This window comes from Struthio camelus, chromosome 32 (assembly GCF_040807025.1).
Source record: "Struthio camelus isolate bStrCam1 chromosome 32, bStrCam1.hap1, whole genome shotgun sequence".
NCBI classification, from domain to species: domain Eukaryota; kingdom Metazoa; phylum Chordata; class Aves; order Struthioniformes; family Struthionidae; genus Struthio; species Struthio camelus.
The window spans coordinates 3,104,721-3,110,901 of record NC_090973.1 but is presented as its reverse complement, the minus strand read 5'-3'; the positions used below and the strand labels follow the sequence as shown (position 1 = coordinate 3,110,901).

Here is a 6,181-nt window from a genome sequence, read left to right as displayed (position 1 = left end):
GGAGCATTTGGCAAGTTAAAACACAAAACCAAAACCTAAAAAAGAAACGCTTTAACGTAGCTTTGAGCAATGAGCCAGCCCTGCTCAGTTCCTCCCTGTCTCCAGCTTCCCGACCCAGGGCAGCATCCCCCTTCTTGGCCCTGCGGCAGGGGCCGGGCCGGGCCGGCGGGGCTGAGGGCGAGGGCCGGGCCGAGGGCCGGGGCGAGCGGGAAGGGGGCCAGCTGCGGGGCGGCTCCGCGGCCGGGCAGGGCCGGGCCGGGGCAGGGCTGGGGGCGGGTCGGGCTGCGGCCGGGGCCGGGCTCCAGGGCGGCGGCGCCAGGCCGGGCCGGGCCTGACAGCAGCGCTGCGCCTGCGCCCCGCCTGCCCCGCCCTCTGCGCTGGCGGGCCAATCAGCTGGCGAGGGCAGGCCGCGGGCCAACGGCAGGGCCGGGGTGAGCCGTGAGCGACACGCAGGCCGCCCAATGGCCGCCGCGCCTGGCCGTGGCGCAGCCCGTCTGCCCGCCCCCCCGCCGGGCCTCGGCCCCGGCCCGGGAGTTTGGTGCTGCCGCGGGCGAAGTCCTGGCTCTGCAGCTGCCCGGCCCGAAGGTCTCGGCCGCGGGGAGGGAGGCGTCGCGGGGCCGTGCTGGTGCCCCGGCGAGGCAGCTGCCGGGCGGGAGCTCTGGGCGCGAAGGCCGGAGGCTTTGGGGCACCGCCGGCTCCGGCGTGCTCGGGGCTGGGGCTCGCCCAGAGGGATCGTCTCTCGGTGCCGAGCCCCGAGGAGCGGTTTGTCCTGGACGTGCAGGTCCAGCCCCACCGCGGTGTCCGCGGGGCACCCGCGGGGGGATGGCTGTGGTGGTGGTGGGTGTCAAGGAGGTTGGTGTGGTGGGTCACAAGGATGGCTGAAGGGCTGGAGCGTCTCCCGTCGGAGAGAGGCTGAGGGAGCCGGGAGTGTTTCGCCTGGAAACCAGAGTGGTGGTGGGATGTTTTCTGGGTGTCCAAACAGGTGATGTAGGGAGGGTGTAAGGGGGACGGAGACCGTGGTTCGGAGTGGTTGTCAGTGGTGTGGAGTGAGAGGAGGAGAGGGAATGGGCACCAAGTGGCCAAGCAGGAAATTCCACCTTGTTCACTGTGAGGGTGGTCAGAGAGTGGAGCAGGTTCCCCGAGTGTCTGTGGGGTCTCGACTGTGTGAGATACTGCAAACCATCCTGACCTGGTGCTGGGCAACCTGCTGTAGGTGCCCCTGGTTGAGCAGGGGGTGGGAGAAGGGGATCTCCAGAGGTCCCTGCCAACATCATCTATTCTGTCACTCTGTGAAAACAACAAACTCAGAACAAAAGCAACTTTTTGAGGAAAAATGAGTAGCCGGAGAGTTACTAGCAGCAGGTAGACTGGCTGTGTTGTTTTCAGTGCTTGTGGATGGGAGGAGGGAAAAGAAATAGGATTTTCGATTCAAGGTCTTCATATCATGCTCATTAAGAAAAAGGAAAAAAAACTCATGAGTTGGGCTTTCAGGATGGAGGCAGCTGTGATGTTGCTGCTGGGAGGTGGAAGGACTACAGGGGAGGGGCCTGGAGGCAGCAGCCACCTCATCTGCCTCCTGCAGCAGAATTTATCCATGTGCTGAGTGAGGGAGCCTGGGAAAAGGAGTTTCTGAGCTGAGATGCTGAGCACCGAGTGCTGGGGGCTCTCGCTTGGTCTGCTCGAAGAACTGGATGCATTGGGAGGGTGGTTTTCTTTCTTTTGAGGGAACAATTTCCTCATGTGAGGAAGCAAGGACTAGTCCTAGACTAGAAGTGGTGTAGAATGGATGTCCATGACTCTGTTCTGCACCTTCCTTAGTCCTGGCATTTCTATTTCTGTGTGGCCAGATGAAAGGCCCTTGGTACTTCCTTTTCCTCCTTTGGACACCTCATCTGATAGTGGTGGACCTTTCTCTCTACAGGGCCATGTTGGCCAAATCCTTGGCTCCCAGCAATCAATGCACTGCCATCAGTTCCTGCCTCCAGTCCCACTTCTCTCAGTGTGCCCTTGTATGAGAGATGCTCCAGAGCCGTAGTCATCTTTATGGCCCTTTCCTGGAGTCTGTGCAGCAGGCCCATGTCTTTCTTGTACAGGAGAGCCCACATTTGGACACAGCCCTCCAGGTGCAGCCTCACCAGTGCTGAGCAGGAGGGAAGGAGCTCCTCCCTTGACCTGCTGGCAAGGCTCTTGCTACTGCAGCCCAGGATACTGTTGGCCTCCTTTGCCATGAGGGTGTATTGCTGGCTGATGACCAACTTGTCCAATAGGACCCGCAGGTGCTTCTCTGGAAAGCTGCTCCTCAGCCGGTCAGTCCCCAGCCTGTTGTGGTGCATGGGGATAGTTCTTCCCATGTGCAGGACTTGGCATTTCCCTTTGCTGACCTTCATGAGGTTCCTGTCTGCCCATTTCTCAGGTCCCTCTGAGTGGCGGCACAATCATGTGCTGAATCAGCCACTCCTCCCAATTTTCTGTCATCTGCCAGCTTGCCTCGGATTCCTTTGGCCCCATCATCCAGGTCATGAATGAAGATCTTAAACAAGGTTTACTACATTGCTCCCAGGATCCTTCCTGGACTGCCTCCATTCGGCTGTGCTCCCACACAGACCCAAGAGGTACCTGAAGGCAGAATTAGTCCACGTCCTGCTCTAATGAACGATGTGACTGGGATTTTATGGCATCGCCTTCCTCTGGTTTTCCCAGTCCTTGCAAAGGATGCCTGCTCTTGCCCCTCCCTCACTCCCAAACTAGACGCAAGGGCGCACAACACGTGTCTTCAGGACAGTGTTGCAAATGCACCTCAGGCTCCGAGGAAACTGTCTTGCCATCTTGGGCACATAGGAAAGAACTATCACTGCTACAAAACGCTGGAAATGTCTTGCAATGTCATAAATGTAGAGAGACGACATGGGATGAAGAAGAAAGCTAGGAATTTGTTCCACACTACCGTAGCCCCAAAGAAAGTAAACATCTCCCTGGCCACCGGCAAGGAGGTCGCAGGCTGCTCCTTGCTGACAGATGTGAAGAGTGCCACTCAGCAGACTCACACCCAGTCCCCAAACGAGAGACATGGGCAGTCCCCAGAGGAGAATAAGCCTGGTCGTGAGGTAAATGTGGACCAGGCAGCAGTCGTGTATGTTGTGGGTAGCGGGCTGGGGAGGGCTCTGGGGAAGGAGGTGCAAAGGCCAGAGGGGGAAATGCTGAGCTGTGGGTCTGTCCAAGTGCTGTGTGGGGCTGGTGTGTGCACATCAGCAGAGCTGCTTAGGCAAGAGCAATGCAGGCCTGAGCCCCTTGTGGCTAGTTGTAGGGGTCAGAAGGGATTGCTTGTTGGAGCGCATCTCAAGGCAGCTACAGGCACCGCTCCTGTGCACGAGGCTCCTGCCTGCCCTTTTCAGGAAGGCAGGTACTGGGATGCCCGGCACAGACGCTCACTGTGAGCTCGCTGGGAAAGGTCAGCACTTTCTCTCCCGTTATGGCCAGAGGAGGAAGGCAGCTTTTCCCTGCCAGCAGGGTAGTGCGAGCACTGTGCATGCAACTGCGGAGACATTAGTTAAATGTAAAAACAGAAGCTGCCCCCCAAAGCGCTGTGTGTTCTGCTGCAGCCTGCCTGTTGCCTTGGGAGTGGCCTTCCAGGTGGAAAGTAGAGGGCAGCCGGGAGAGTAAATGCAAAGCAGGCAAAGTAAGAGCTGGTCAAGGCCACCCCTTTCTCTGTCCCTCTTAGGATCACTTGAGTGAGCTTTAATTCTGGAGGTGTTTGAGAAGGAGGCATTTTAAATAGCCCTGCAGACTTAGGAAACTCTCACCTTCAAAAACCAAGACGTTAACTTGCCCTCTTTTCTCTCTTCTTCAGATGATTATTTAGCTTCATTTGGAAGGGTACTTATTTATATGCTCTTCTAGGACTGACTTTTTTGTGTGTTTTAACCTCCTCACAGCTTAGGCACTAGACTTATTCATTGATGATTAATAATCACAGAGAAGTTTTAATGCCCTGTTGTCTAATAAGGCAAGAGAGAGAAAAATTTTGGAAGAGTTTCTTTAAAATGCAGCTCTTAACCCTCTGGCATCCAAACAGAAAGCAGGTGAAGATCTTCTCCAATTCCAACTTTAAATGCATTTTGAACCAAGGAGGAGCTCCCTGGGAAGCACAACCCCATGAGAAGCCTGTAACAGCCCCCCATCCCGCGTGGGGACCAGGCCAGGGCAGCATCTCCCACGGGGCGGGCTGCGACGGGGGTCGAGCGGGGCTGCGGTGCCCCCCGTCAGGGGGTCCCGGCCTCCCCCCACAGAGGCGTCCCGGGAGGACGGTGGCAGCAGGGCTGAGGTCGGGCACCATCAGGGAGGGGTCTCTGCCCATTTTGGAGGCTGGACAGCATGGGGAGCCCCCGTCCTGTCCCCGAGGGGAGGCGCTGGGTCCCCCTGGGCCCGTGGTTCAGCCCGGCCCCGATTCCATCCCGGTGCGGCAGTTATCGCCGTGGGAACGCGGATGCAGCGGGCTCCAGACGTGTTGCCCAGCACTGCGCCGGGCAGCAGGAGGATCTGGGCTCTCCCCGGAGCAGGCACTGCGCGGGGCAGCAGGAGGATCTGGGCTCTCCCCAGAGCAGGCACAGGATCCCACCTCCCCTCGGCGTGAGCCATGGGGAGGCGAGTCAGAGTGCAGAGTTGGGTGCCGCAGCTGCAGCTGGTAGGAGGCGCTGGGTGGGATGGGAGGCAGGTCAGGGCCATGGGGCTGGGAGCCGGGGTCGGTCCTCGTGATGTCTCCAGACCCCCGACGGGGGTGGTTGGCAGGGACCAAAGTGGTACCTTGGATGGTGTTGCCACGACAGCCGTCCTGTGCTGGGTCCCCACAGCTCTTCAGAGCTGACAGCCACAGACATCCCCTCCCTGTCCCCTCCCTGTCCCCTCCCCATCCCCATCCCCATCCTGGGAGAGCTCTCGGGGAAGGGTTTTTACACTCCTGCTGGCCAGGGTCCCTGTGGCACACACACAAAGCTGATGCTCTTTCAAATCCAAACAGCCCCTTTGGGTCCAGGCAAGTGGCAAGGGTACCCTTAGGGCAGGAGCTGTCTGTATCAAAAGAGGAAGAGCTTTTCCTTCAGTCCTAAAATCCCAGAAACTGCCTGGCCTCAGGCACACAAAGCCTCTGGGTGACAACAAGGCTGACACAATGGTGAAGGGGCGGGGGGTGCAGACCACTGCCAAGAGCCCTGGCACAAGTTGCAGCCGCCAGGGCTGGGACAGCACGGGGACTGGAGCCCCAGGCACACAGTCCCTCGCACAGCGCCAGCCCCTTCGGGGGGCTGGGGGTCACGGGACAGGGTTCCCTCCCTGGTGGCCGCACACTTGGGGCTGACAGCTCCATTGCGCAAGGGGCTCTTGTCCTGCTCACCTGGATCAGTGCGTCCCCTGTCCTTGAGCAAGGCCACCGCACATGCACAGAGCAAGGCCACAGCCGAGGCATGGGGACACTCAGTTCTGCCCTGTGCCGTTTCCCAGCAGGGCATCGTGAGACGGTTTCTCACCTTCGTGGGGACCATCCTGTGGAACTTGTGGCTGTGGTTTTTTATCCAACTGAAGACGTGGGGGAGAGGCGAGCAGCAAGGCAGCCGAGGAAGAGCAAGGCTCCAGTGTACTCAACTGGGTAAGAACCTCGTGGCCAGAAGTACCCTCAGCTTCTGGCAGCGGAGGCAATGGGGAAGGTGCCCTCCAGGTTCCTGACACAGGGTCTGGGGTCAGACTGTGGCATGGTCCTTGGGGACACGGGCCTGTTCCATTGTATCGAACATGGCCCTGCTCCTCCCACAAGGACAGACCCTTGTGGGGAAAGCCAGGTGTGGCAGCTGGGAGCCATGGCAGCCTCATCACATAGCACCCTGGTGTGTCTTGCAGGAGCCACATCCGACTGCCGTGTGCAGGCCCTCATCAAGAGACCAAGACCTGCTCTCTCCTACAAGAAAGGGACAGGCTCCTTCGTGGCACAAGTCATCTCCGCCTTGGTGAGTGCCGGCCTCGTGTGGGCTCTGGTGCCCCACCAGTGTCGTGTCACTGATGCCAGCTCACTTGGTTTCCCACAGACCTGGGCTCCTGCCTCTGCTCAGAGGCGAAAACGGACACAGGCTTTTGGCATCCTGTGGCGAAGACCGCCAGATACCCGTGTTCCCTGTGAGGTAGGGGAAAAGGCTGT

The 6,181-nt window shown here is 59.2% G+C and overlaps 1 long non-coding RNA gene across 1 annotated transcript; it reads left to right on the top strand.

Moving 5' to 3' along the window:
* Nucleotides 1-557: 557 nt before the first annotated feature.
* LOC138063497 (uncharacterized) lies at nt 558-5,901 on the top strand. Its single transcript, XR_011137076.1, has 3 exons — nt 558-585; nt 5,494-5,638; nt 5,887-5,901. It is a non-coding gene; the product is annotated as an uncharacterized lncRNA (long non-coding RNA).
* Nucleotides 5,902-6,181: the final 280 nt, after the last annotated feature.